The sequence below is a fragment of the Pyxicephalus adspersus genome, chromosome 8, assembly GCF_032062135.1.
Source record: "Pyxicephalus adspersus chromosome 8, UCB_Pads_2.0, whole genome shotgun sequence".
In the NCBI taxonomy this organism is placed as follows: domain Eukaryota; kingdom Metazoa; phylum Chordata; class Amphibia; order Anura; family Pyxicephalidae; genus Pyxicephalus; species Pyxicephalus adspersus.
In genome coordinates this window covers 30,782,654-30,796,338 of record NC_092865.1, presented here as the reverse complement: position 1 = coordinate 30,796,338, position 13,685 = coordinate 30,782,654, and the positions used below count along the sequence as shown (strand labels likewise).

The 13,685-nt window shown below is 38.6% G+C and overlaps 1 long non-coding RNA gene across 1 annotated transcript in view; it reads left to right on the top strand.

The window, feature by feature from the left end:
• LOC140336333 (uncharacterized) overlaps positions 1 to 9,356 on the top strand; it is an 11,383-nt gene extending 2,027 nt beyond the window's left edge. The window contains exons 2-3 of the long non-coding RNA XR_011921868.1: positions 8,673 to 8,814; positions 9,176 to 9,356. This is a non-coding gene — a long non-coding RNA (uncharacterized lncRNA). The remainder of the gene's footprint in view (positions 1 to 8,672; positions 8,815 to 9,175) is intronic.
• Positions 9,357 to 13,685: the final 4,329 nt, after the last annotated feature.

The window sequence follows — 13,685 nt, the reverse complement described above, 5'->3', positions numbered from 1 at the left end:
GATGTTAAACAGTAAAGGTCCCAACACTGAGCCCTGGGGTACACCACTAATAACCTTAGACCATTCAGAGTATGAATCATGAATTACAACTCTCTGGATATAGTCTTTAAGCCAGTCCTCTATTCATTTACAGATTGACATTTCTAAACCTATCGACTCTAACTTGCATATTAACCCTCTGTGGGGTACAATGTCAAATGCTTTAGCAAAGTCCAAGTACACTATATCAACTGCTACTCCACTGTCTACCTGTTTACTTACTTCCTCCTTGAAGCCATGCTGACTATCATTTATAATATTATTTTCTAGCAGAAACACCTCTATGTGGTTCTTACCGGTCTGTAGTTACCTGGTAATTACTTTGCTCCCTTTTTGAAGTCAGGAACCACTTTGGCCTTACGCCAATCCATTGGTACCATGCCAGTGATTAAAGTCTCCCAAAAAATTAGAAATAATGGCTTTGAAATAACTACGTTCAGCTCTTTGAGGACACGTGGATGTAATCCATCAGGTCCTGGTGCTTTCCCAACCTTAATTTTGCCCAACTGTTTCATAATCATATCAATTCTGAGCCATTGTGACTCATTTAAGACAGTGACATTGCTATTTTGAATTTGGACTTGAGCTCTGTCATTTTCCTTTGTGTACACAGAGCTAAAAAAAAGTGTTTAGTAAACAACCCAGCAACATCCTTTAAGGGGCCTACATGCTCAGATCTGATGCTCCGTTTTTCTATAAAATTATTTTAAAATAATTTTGGGGTTTGCCCTACTTTTTTTTGCAATCTGTCTTTTTGAAGTTTTGCACATTTTATCTCCCTTTTACATCTTTTGTTATATTCTTTATAGTTGGTGAAAGTGAACCTTACTTTTTATATTTTTGGAATGCCCTTATCTTGTTCTTTACATATAACTTCTTTCCATCAAATGTTGTAAACAAATATACTGAATTAGTGCATCAATTGTCAACTTTTATCATTTACTGCATTCATCCAGAAACCGCAATGCAACATTTACCTTGTAACAAATCTCAACCTGAAACCTATTGATCTTTTATCCTTAGTTCTTTTGTGTCACTGACTACAGGTCACATACCAAAATGATCATTTAAAGGTTCTGACAATTCTCTGAATAAAAAAGGTCAGACATGACATCTGCTCTTACAATAACAAAAAGTCTTTTGAAATTGTTAACTGTCAAAATCTGTATATATAGCCAGGTAACACTAAGCTCTGTTCTCTCTGATGACAAAGCAATTAGTCTGGTAAGAAGCATCAGTTTTTCAGTATCCACCTTCAGAAATTTGATTTATTAAAGTTTTCAAAGACTGGAGAAGATGGACTACCATGGGAGAAGAACCTGGGTGATCAAGCAAAACTAAATGGATCTGGTCAAGGATTTAAAACATTTGCCAAATACTAACAAATGATTTTTAAGAAATCCATTCCAGGCTTGCCAATTTACCTAGTTTACCTATGATAGTCCATCTTCTCAAGTTTTAGAGAATTCTAATAAATCAGGCCTAATATGTCTGTGCCCACCTCTTACTAAATACTGCTGAATGACAGGACAGCTTTCACAGGAAAGGAGTAGAAAAATGTTTCACTGAGAGTGTACCTAAGGTGCTGAGAACTGTTAAACAATAGTGAAGGATCCAATACATGTTCATGAGTTGGTGGTTGCATTTCAAAAATTAAATGTGACTATAAAAAAAAGATGTACCTGAAAGCGTACCTATGTAAAAGCGTACCTAAACCCAACATTTTCACTTTACATAAAAGGTTAGACAATGCTTATATATAAAGCAAAAGTTATTTTTTATTTTATTAAGTGCAACACCCTAGGTGAGACTGACTGACTAAATGGGAGCAGAGAGCCTCCCGGGATACCTACGTCACGCATCCCGGGAGGCTTTGGGTGCTCCTTCTGCACATGTCCTAATCTCGAGGCTATTTTTGCAAGCGCAGTGGGATCGGCTCTCCTTTTTTTTTTCCTTTACAGCAGACTACGTCACCCAATCTCGCACCTGCGCAGTGCGATATCAGGTGACGTGCCAAGAAGATTAAAGAAAAGACTGAAGATGGCAGCGCCTGACGCTCCCTCAGTGCCAGGACGAAAAGGAATTCCAGGACGACGCAGGAGCGGATTGCAGGAAGGACCAGCGTCATCGAGGGATCTGCAGGTAAAGGTAGGTGTAATTTTTTTTTTTTTAGGTTTTCAGGTTAGTTCCACTTTAAAGAAACATTTTTATGAAGAAAAAGGTACTAATTGGGAAATTTTACTCCAGATCTATGAAACACATAACTCTATTATATTTTATTTTAATAATGTTGATATTATCTTCAATTAGATATTTGATCAAAGTATTGAATCCAAATGAACCAGTCTGTATCACTCCTAAGCTTTGTGTCAATACATTTTTTTTTTGTTAAATAGGTATTAGACAAGTGCTAAAATAGTTAATTAATTATAATTGCAATGATCAACACATTATTGGTTTGATTTCTAAACAGCAATATTATTTTTCTTATTACACAGTGCTGTACAATAATGGGTGTTACAGATGATAAACCAGCACATTAGACAAGTACAAACAATGACACAGAAGGGGAGAACCCTGCTCATTAGAACTAAGAGGTAGGGAAACGTAGTACACAACAGGGAAGGGAATGGAATGGTTGCTAATTAGTGATGGGTTAAGAGACAGATGAGGGTGGGCATGTGATTTATTTTAAATGTGTAGAAGGTAGGAGCATGTCTACTAGGACAAGGCACAGAATTCCTGGGAGGGAAGGCAGCTTTAAGGATGACTTGGAGCCATGTTTGTGACCAAACTAACTGGAAAAGACTCTATGAGGGTGGCACATGAGTCCAAAATTCTGTAGTGTGATCTGTGCTGTGTAGCTCAATTGCCATTTGCCAGAGAAAACCAAAATTGACATGTTCACTGTTTTGCCTCATTCTCCACAGAGATGAGAGCAGTTTCACACTAAGCACATGGAACATGAGATGTGAAAGAGTTTGGAGATGCCATGGTATATAATAAGTTGCCTGCAACATCATCCACCATGATCAGCATGAAAGTGGGTCAGTGATGGTCTTATCTAGGTGAGTAGGCATATCTTTGGAGGGCCACACAGACCCCCATGTAAAAGCTAATACCAGCTGATACCCTGATCACTGGTATTAGAATAGAATTCTCAGATGTATTGTCAGATGTTTCGCTTGTGCAGTGATTACTGAGTCCCTCTTGGTTCAGGACAATGCCTTTATTCATGTGGCCAGAGTGTGTAGGCAGTTTTGAGAAGATGAAGGTAGAGCTGCCATTGACTGGACCCCTACTTTTTCCAAACCTGGATCCAACAGGGACCCCATCGACATTATGTGTTGGTGCATCTGACTTAGCCAAGTAGCGCCACAGACTTTCCAGAAACTGACTGATATGGAGATCAAGGTCTAGGAAGAGATCTCCTAGGGCACAATCTGTCAAAAGCATGCCAAGACATCAAGAATACATACAGGATCATGGGTGCCATACACAATACTAAGCCCATCATGGATTTGTTATGGAGTTTTGCTGTAATTCATGCAAGTTCAGTTATTCAGTTTTTAGCATGCATTGTAGTCAGTTATAGGAAACCCTGGATAATGTAATTTGGTGCACTAAACTGTGGTTTACCACTTAGCATGGACATGAAACATGTCAACCCGACAAACATTATCTCATCAATTTTATTAAATATTATCCACCCAACATAAATTGTTTCACTCAGCCAGTATGGGTGCTGTCAGTCAGCAGTATTTAGTAAGAGGTGGGCACAGACACATTAGCCTTAAGGTGTGACATTTCTCTGATGATTGATTTGATGATGAATGGTATGAATGATTAGTACCTTGGTGCATCTACAGTATTTAAAGATATCTATTTAGATTATGCTCATAGCACACTTATTTAAAGTGCAATGAAAAAGGCATTTTATTTCATGGAACTAAGAAATCTATTGCTGATTGGTTGATTTGATGTTATAGCATATAAAGAGGAACTAATCCAGCGCGGCTCATCTATCTGCACCAACCTTTGCAGGCCGCTGCCATCTTTTTTCTATTCTTCTTCCCAGAGACGATCCTCAGCCATCTTGAATGGTGGTGTCGGGATGACATAAATCCCCTGCACACACAAAGGTAGCCATTATTGTCAGGTGTGGCGGACACTGCGCAGAAGAGACTTTGCCTGTCTCTTTCTACAGTAATACCCTGCCTGATCAAAGAAACCTAAAAGTGGAACTTTAGTTCCACTTTAACTGCTTTATGCACTTTCCACTGAAATCTTAAAAAAAGACAAAACAATATATATAGCAATGCATACACAGCAGGTATTTTATAGAGAAATACAGTTACTGTGCATAGTGACATATTAATGGCAGATGCTACAAATTATGTTTGTAAGTAAACATGTATTTATGACTACAGATTTATAAAACTAAGTCCAAAACTTGCTAGCATGTTCTCTGTGTGTAATTCTCAACTATGCTTTTCCACTTTTCATACCTGTCACTGATGTCCTGCGAGCAATTTGAACTTGAGACATTTCTCTGCCTATTTCTGACAATTAAGGGATCAGTGCCTGGTTCACCATTTGCCATATGGGAATTAAGGGAGTATGCTTAGACCCTTACAAGCCATTTAAAACCTTATTCTAGCAGATCACAACAGTGAGGGAGGGTTCCTTTTATCAAGGTCCTGTTTGCTAAACCCCTAGTGTTTTCTTCTGACAGCCCCAGTTAAGACCTCTTCTAACAATTAATGACAACTGCTCATAATTTATAATGCTAATGAAAGAGATATACATACATATATAAGAATATATTAGATAGATTTCTTTTTATAAAAAAGTGAAACAATAGCAATCAATGTAAATTACTGAAAACAGAAATATATATTTTTCTTTGGCCTTTTTTAAAAGCAAAACTAAAATGTTATAGTTAACCCAAGTGACATAAAATAACTTTGTGCATTGCCATTTTGTGTCCTGGCCTCAGGCTTTCTAATTAAGATCTATTCAATGCCAATATTAGCCTTATAAAAAGTCAACATTCTCTTTGCGACATTACATTTTGTATTGACCTAAAGCACTCTTGTAATACGTACATAACCTATACTGTTTCACTCAGAGTGCCTTTTGCATTTTGTTTTAGAATTTTCCAAATTAAAAACTATAACTGTGAAAACGCTGTCATATGCCAAAATAATTTTCGAATTCTAGAGAAAACTGTTATCTAATTAAGCAATATGACCTGACAAAACAGTCACCACTTTCTGTTACCTGAGGCACAGACAAAATGGCCATTGCAGAATAGCAGATCCTAAAATGTCAGCTGCATTGCAGTCTTGGGAACATTCACTAGGGGATTAAAATAGATTTTACTACCTATTTAGTATTATTGCTCGAATGCAGGGTTATTTCAAAATTCTCTCTGGTAAAGAGCTGCTATTCTTGGGTGCTTTTTTATTTTTTTAAGTTTTTTTGTAAATGCTTTATGTGGCCTATTAGTCATACGAGGCTTTGGAAAAATATAACTAAATAAAACACGATAAAACAAATATGTCAATTGGGTTCATTTTCATGAACATGCATATAAATATAAAGCACAACATCTCTGTTTTATATTCTTCATCATTCGGAAATAGTACATTTCTCATGATGAAGTTGATTGTTGATGTTCTCTGTATTGTGGCAGTGTATGCAGCCATATTCAAGCCTCAAAGGATGCTATCTATGACCAACGTTTTCTACCCTTGGGTGGCTCTAAGATCTTTAGTGTGTATTTGAATGTTTAGGTTTCCAGTAGCCTCTACTCATGTGTTTTCATTATGTATTGCCTCATTTATACACTGAACCTCATTGTAGCCATGATGGTTTTATTCTTGCAGTTTATTATCAAAGGATAATTCTGTACATCTATTTAAAACATTCCCCTTCTTTCTTCTTGAAATGAAAGGTTCTCTTGGAGCGGCAATCTGTCTAAATAAAAATAAATAAATGATTTACAGTGTCAGACAATGTAATTTAGCATTATTTATTTATGCATTTATATAGTGCTGACATCTTCCACACCACTTTACAGACTATACTGAATAATTCATATAATTAACTGTCCCTCAAAGGAGTACATCAGTCGTCCTTATCACAGTGTAGGCTCAGTTTGTGGGGAAGGTATATAACCCTCTAGTTTGTTTTTGGGTTGTGAAAGTCAATCAAAATCCACATGACCAAAGAGAGATCATACAAATTACATTCTGTCCTGGCTGGGGATCAAACCCGGGAACCTAAAGCTGTGTACACACTTCCAATTTTTATCGTTCAAAATGAACGACGAACGATCGATTGGGCAAAAATCGTTCGTAAAAAAAGTAACCAACGACGCCGACGAACGAGGAAAGTCGTTGGAAATGAACGACCGGACCGGCGGATCGGATTGGACAACGATCGTTGACCATCGTTCGTGTGTACGATCTTTCATTGATCGTCCATGGTCTGAGCATGCGTGATGAACGAACGTTCCTGCGGTGCACGTAACTTCCTGTATCGTTCAAACGATCGCATCTATTGTGTGTACAATATCTACGAACGATCGTGTCGTTATCTGTATGTACAGGATCGGTGCTATACGATCGTTCGCAGATATCGTGCAGGATCGTTCGTCGTTTGTTTACCAACGATAATAATTGGAAGTGTGTACGTAGCTTAACACTTCAGGATGAAAGTGGCAGCCATTTAGCCTATTTATGCGGTGGGCCTAGCCTAAAAATATTATGACCTCAAATTGATCCCAATTTGCCCCAATGGATCCTAGGCATAGACTTGACAGCTTGAGAATACACCCTGCTCTTGCGTTGGGTTAATTCTTGCCCATTACCTAACCATCACATGCCACAGCCTCCAATTCTCAATCAAGATGGACATCGGCGACACTATGAGCCTGATTTGTTTAAGCTCTCCAAGACTGGATGTTACACTTACCTCTTCCTTACTAAAGCGCAGATGCCTCTCTCCTGCACTTGCGGGCAGTTCTGATGCTGGGCATGCGTCTGTTTCAAAGCTCTATCAATTCCGTCCATTTTGCTGGCCAATTAGAAAATAGCCTCTTAACCAGCCCTGACTATTTAGCTAGCTTACACACTGTACTTTGTGTTCGTGCAACGTGTCCCCATTGTGCCGAGTCCCTAATTCTGTTTAGCTAGTTCCTGTTCACCTGGTGCTTAATTCAGTGTATTCTCTGTCAAGCTCCTGCGTTAAGCCCTCATTGTCCCGTCTGTTGGTTCGCAGACAACTTCCCTGTGCCGTTCCAGTGTTCCTGTCTGTCTGTGGATATCCCTGAGTTACTTGTGCCTCCTGTTGCATATAGTGTCTCCTGTGTTCCCTGTGTCCACAGTGGCCACCGTGTCACTAGTGTCTGTCTCCCTGGCAATTGACCCCATACGTGTGACCTGACCTATCTTGCTTGCTTCCTGCCACGACCCCGGCCTTCTTCGACTATCCTTCTGTTTTGTGATTTGGTACCATGATTTGCCCACCTTGGTGTGCCCAAGGACCGCAACCTGGCAGTAACCAGTGGCGCAACATCCTCGCCATCAAGAGCTCTGGAGAAGACCTGGTTACTGCTTAGACTCTGTGCCTTGGCCTTTCTCAGGGCTCACACCACCTCCATACAAGCCGTAGCGCCCCCTAGTGATCCTGTCTCTCCGTGTGTGACACTGGAGAAGATAGACTATCATGAGAGAACCTGGGAGATCAAGCAAACAGGAATGAATCTGGTCCAGGTTTTTAAGTAACCCATTCCAGGTTTGCTAGATCACCCATGTTCTCCCATGATAGTCTCTCTTCCCCAGTTTTGGAGGGCTTTAATAAATCAGGCTCTTTATCTCAAGTTCCCCAAATGTGAAAGCTCCTTAGGTGCTCCTTAGGCTCCAATGGACATCACAAGCATCAATCTGAAAAATACTAACAAATATAATTGCGGTGACAGGTACCAAAACTTCATCAGCAGTTTGAGGCCACTTAAGATTCATTTTCTTGTCAGCTCTTATACATACACTATATTATTATTAACCCCAAAACTGCTTTGTATCCATTTTACTATAAAATGTTCCTTGGGCTCAAAAATAGTAAATTCTCAAAAATCCATTTAGGATATGGTGATGGGAGATTTGTTTTTTTTTATTTCCATGGGTAACATTGTTACATTGTTTGTTGTTTTCAGTGTGCAAAATTTTACAAAACTGCATTTATTCCTTAAAACCACATTTACTAGAAATTGAACTTTGGTACAGTGGTGGAAATTGGGAAAGGTTAGTAAGGACCTGTATACTGAGAGCAAATTACTGTTCTTTGTTTACTCTACAATCTGCATAAATAGAGAATGTCATAGACAGCAACTGCTGGTTATGCCAATTCATTGTGCCCCCTGGTTTGTGACTGCTATTCTAAAGGAAAAAAACACAACTCTTTTTTTCCATTCTTGTTTTGTTTTCTTTAAGATGAGCCTCTTGTATGTCCACCTAAAATAAACAATTAGCAGAAAACAAACAATATTCAACAATACTGTAAAGCAGAAGTCTAGTCAAATATAACAATGCAAAATGTACTACTGTATTTGTTTTTTCCTCCTCTAGATGTTGTCAGTCTGATGGCCAACACCATTCAATCCACAACCTCTGAGCCCATGTTAGAATATAAACCTATCGACTCTTTGTGCTGATTCTCCCTTTGGCACTCCATCCCTTCTCTATTGGGACTGCAATAAGCTGATACCAGGTCAGATTTATGTGTTTTCACTGCCTGCATTAAAAATATTTTCAATTGTCTATTAATGATTACATAGCTGTGTTTTTGTGTGTGTGTAGTTCATAGTCGCCTGGAATTTAATTTTAACAAAACCTTTTCTTGCCCCAGTAACATATTTCTTTGGCCATCTTTTTGGATCTGGGTTCACAAACAAAAAGCTTGGTGATGCAAACTTTGTGAACTGTAATTATTTTTTTTACCACCAACTGTCAGCAAGCTGTAAGAATTTTAGGATTGTTTGATATGTATACAGTGCCCAATACAGAGATGCATTCATTTGTATATTTTTAACTGCCTGAAGCTAAGTTTTAAAGTCCATCTCTGTGTGCAGAAAGGTACTACTACAACAGAAACCCCTAGTCCTTATCCAAGGCCTGCCACTGCATCAAGGGAGACCCACAGCGAAGGAGGGAGAAAGATTCCCAAATGGATGCTGAGTTTGAATATTGGAAGTTCGAGATTATAAATTCATTATGAGTGTCTGCCAAGAAGATTTAAACTGCAACCACAGTACACTCTGCTTACCTCTGCCCTCTCCCCTGCTTGTTGAACTTTCAATAAACTACCCCTAGAATGAAGATGTCCAAGGGTGTGTGGTCATTTCTTCCCCATCAGAAGGAGGACACATGAAAAGTGAGCACCTGAGGGGGTGAGTGCTACATGTAGTTCACTCACCTCTACTCCAAACTTTAATCCTATACCCATCTGTTAACCTTACAATCCATTCTTCAGGATAAATATACACAGTAAGGTCAATTTAGAGTACACAACATACAGAAATATTCTAATTTAGGTAGAGATTAATGAGACAAAGCTGATGATGGAACTGACATAGAAAGTCACTGACACTGATAAATTCGTTCAACATTACTCATTATGATACTGACTCCAAGGGCTCTATTTAAAAACAGGGAATCTGACATTGCCTCAAACATTCCCTGGTGGGAATAAAGTATTATCAATAAAAAAAACATAGAGGAAGATTCCCATAAGGGAATGTCTGATTCCTTGTTTTATAAATGGAGCCCAAACATCCGTACTGGCTCAAACCTTTACAAAAAAAATGTTTGCAAAATAGCAAGTCATAGCTGTGCCTATGGGTCTCCCAAACCTTTAGCTGTAAACATGAGTTAAGCCAGTCAAAATAACTTTTTACAGCACTCAATAATATTGGTATATTTTACTGGATGGTTTTGAAATTCTCAACTTAACAGTAAGTTGCCTCATCTTCCCATTTCAAGCCATCCTTCCCCTGTTGTTTCCTTGGTGGTGCAATTCATAGAACAATAAGTCATCTTTCAGTGTGTGATCATCTGATTCAACTGCCTGTCAGCTGTCAGAAAAAAAAGCTGTAAGCAATTAAATTTGTCCTTGGTTATAATAATGGTTTAATTATAAAAAGCTAGCACAAACAGTGGTAGTGACACAACCTATTAGGTTGGTTTAGACTGAGTTTGTGAGATGTGCACAGGATGATAAACATATGACGTTTTCACTTAGAGATCAGCTCACTGTACTGTGTGTATGTGTTTTTTTTTTTTTTTGCATAGAACAAATTAAACTTTTGGAACAAATATAGTTTTAGGGGTACGATTTATAAAACAAGGAACCAGACATTCTATCATGGAAATCTTTCGAATCCATGTTTTTCAATGGCATTAATTGATTCCCACAAGGAAATGTTTGAGGGAAGGTCAGATTCCTTGATTTAAAATTGGCAAGTTTTTTTGGTGAACAAATCTTCTTGGTTCTTCATGTAATAGGTTTTTATAGAGATTCCAGTGCAGTGCTAAAAAACAGAAGTGAACCAAAAAAATCGAACCCAAATAAAATCACACTTACCTTAAAACCCACAGATCAGTCTATCTGTCGGAAGGTTTCTTTTATCGGGTCCCACGTTGTCCCAGTATCCACTTTTGGCCCAGCAGGGGGAGCGCCAGGCGGTGCCATCTTCTCTTCTTCTTCCTAGGTCACCCTATCTCGCACTGTGCAGAGATCAGATGGCGTAGATTGGGAAAAAAACTTTCTGATCTCACTGCCCATGCATGAGATAGGCAATTTATTTTCCCGTTCATAAAAGGGCTCAAGGAGCAGCCAAAGCCTAACCAATTAAGAATTAAAGGGGAGGTGCAGCTATTGCAAGGTAACTTTAGGTATTTATGGGTTAAACGTATTATTATTATTATTATTATTAATAATAATAATAAACAGGATTTATATAGCGCCAACATATTACGCAGTGCTGTACATTAAATAGGTATGTTCTTAATAGTTCTGGAACTTGGTCTTCCACAGGAAGTGAGGATTGGTTGTCTGTTGCTGCATAGGTGGTACCTGTTTAGGTATAGATGACAGCCAGTCACTGCCTTGATGCACATTTGTGGCCTTTGGCATTTTTGGCACCTTTCTGGGCAGCTAGTTGCCTAATGTTTAAATTGCCAGAGACCTGAGACTCGAGGAAGCTGGAGGGAAGGACCCATAGAATGGAGTGAGATTACTCTGAGACCTGGCTAGGCTGAGGTCTAAAGCTTCAACCCTAAGAATGAGATACCACTGGTGCTCTAAATTCATGACTGGGACTCTAGGGATACAGCCACTCTGCCATGGAGCTATTATTTTTTCACCTGAGTTATACAAGGATGTCAGTTATATGGGACTGTGATATACTGCAAGGATGTGAACTGTGCTCAAAGGACACACTGCTCCCCTCACCCTGTAACCTATGTGTGTTGGATTTTACAGTAAACCTTTAAAAGTGAAGATCTGCAAGAGTTTCCGTTGTCACCCTACCAGGGGGGACCCTGGAACAAAAAGGTGGCCCACATATTTATTTGATTCAAGCAATGTAAGCACCTGAAGAATTGAACGGAAAGAAATACAAATCCTTTGGTGAGTAAACTTCCATTATTTCTGTTTTATCTGTGTATTTAGTTGTTTGCCTGTAATGCAGTTGTGGCACAGCTCTGTCATGGGCAGACTGCAGGTATTACAGATCTCCCTGTTTAGGCCACAAACCCGCCATCAAGTCCCAACAGCGATCAAACTTTGCCCCTTCTCCCAAACAAAAATGGTGGAGCAGCAGTTTGATAAATAGACTTTTTCTTATTTGTATTAAATTTTGCATAGTTTTATGAACCTTTTTATTATGTTGTGTTATCTTACTACTGCAGCATGGTATTCGAAAAATCCAATAGCAAAATACATTTTTTGTTATTTGCAGCTGAAATAAGGTGTAAAAAGTTTGGAGCAAAAGCTGTATTTGTCTGAATAACACATACTATTCAACTTCATTTTGAAAGCCTGCTATTCTTGTTAAAAACCTTGAAATCCCCAGGGCAATACTATTTTCTCCTATTCTTATTAAATTGCTGCAAGCAGAAATTTATATAAATACAAATATTTGGAGCAGATTGGAACAGTGACATTGAATGAGACTGTGTGTAAGTAATTGTTTTCCTGTTGCTTGCCCCCGATTTGTACTGCAACTGTAACATAATTGCACAACACTTTGCTGACCTGGCACAGAAGGGCACATCTCAAGCCCATTATGTAGGGAGGAACATCAGCCACTACAGAGTTTAGCTAATAAGTGGTGTATCAACCAAGGTTTTCTTTTAATCTACACAAATAAGAGCTTGCAAAGTGCGCATATTTGTGTTAGTGGAAGTGAACAAAATCACATATGAATTTTAAATGAAAACAAACTTTTTTCAAACTAATTAAATAACTTCTCCCAATATTTTTCTCTTTAAAGTCATGTACTGCTATATGTATATAAAACTGTTTCTTTTTTTCTCTTGGATATGCCTTAAAATCTTAAAACTTTTTGTTCATTTATTTACTGTAAATGCACTCCCCGTCTTCCTACTTTGGTGCTCTATGCTGGCATAGATAAGCAGTAATCATATCCATCTTTACAAGTGTCCATGCACAGACGTGTTCAGTAGAGCTTTGGACCTGAGTTGCTCAGAGTTGTAAGATTAGAGAGTGCCCTAGATAGCTTGGTCACAGGATCTGGTCCAGGATTGGAAACATTTGCCAACTAATAGGAAATTATTTTTAAGAAATCCATTACTGGTTTGCTGGATCACCCAGGTTTTCCTATGATAGTCTATCTTCCCCAGTCTTGGAGAGCTTTAATAAATCAGGGCCCTTATCCCAACTTCTCCAAATATGAAGGCTCCTTAGGTTCTAATGGACATAACAAGGATCAATCTGAAGGATACTAACAATCCTTAATTCCCCTTTACTGCTTTTTATCAGAAAAATATTAATTGTTTATGGATCCTGGCCCCCAAGGACTGGAGTTGAAGTAACCACTCTTCAATAAGTCATGCGAATGCAGCTTGCATAGGAACTCCCATTCTTCTAGGTGGATATCCACTCATCAAGTCATTTCAATATTTCCAAATCTCATCCCCGCATTACTTTTATTAAGGCTGAGGGCTCTGGAGAGGTGAACTGAGGTCAAGTGATGTGATATGTTTTTGATTATAGGAGAATTATAGGCCCAGTGAAAACGTCACTGTGTCTAAAAAAAGGTGTAAAATAATTTTAAAAAATGCTAATGGGCGAAGGAAAGAACAAATGAAGGCAAATTATTAGCTGATTATGAGCCGATAAACCGAAGAAGGCCTCCCACATTGCTGACCACTGGAAAGTATGTCACCTTTATAGATAGCCATAAAGATCATTGGTGTTAGTGGAAACTTACCTGAAAGGTGCTCATTGCTTAAAGAACCCCTTGCAAACTTTGGAGGAACTCTGGTCAAGGAACACTGGTCTAGAAAAAAGCTATACTTTACCATTAAATAGCAAATATGTTCTATCCATGAGATTTC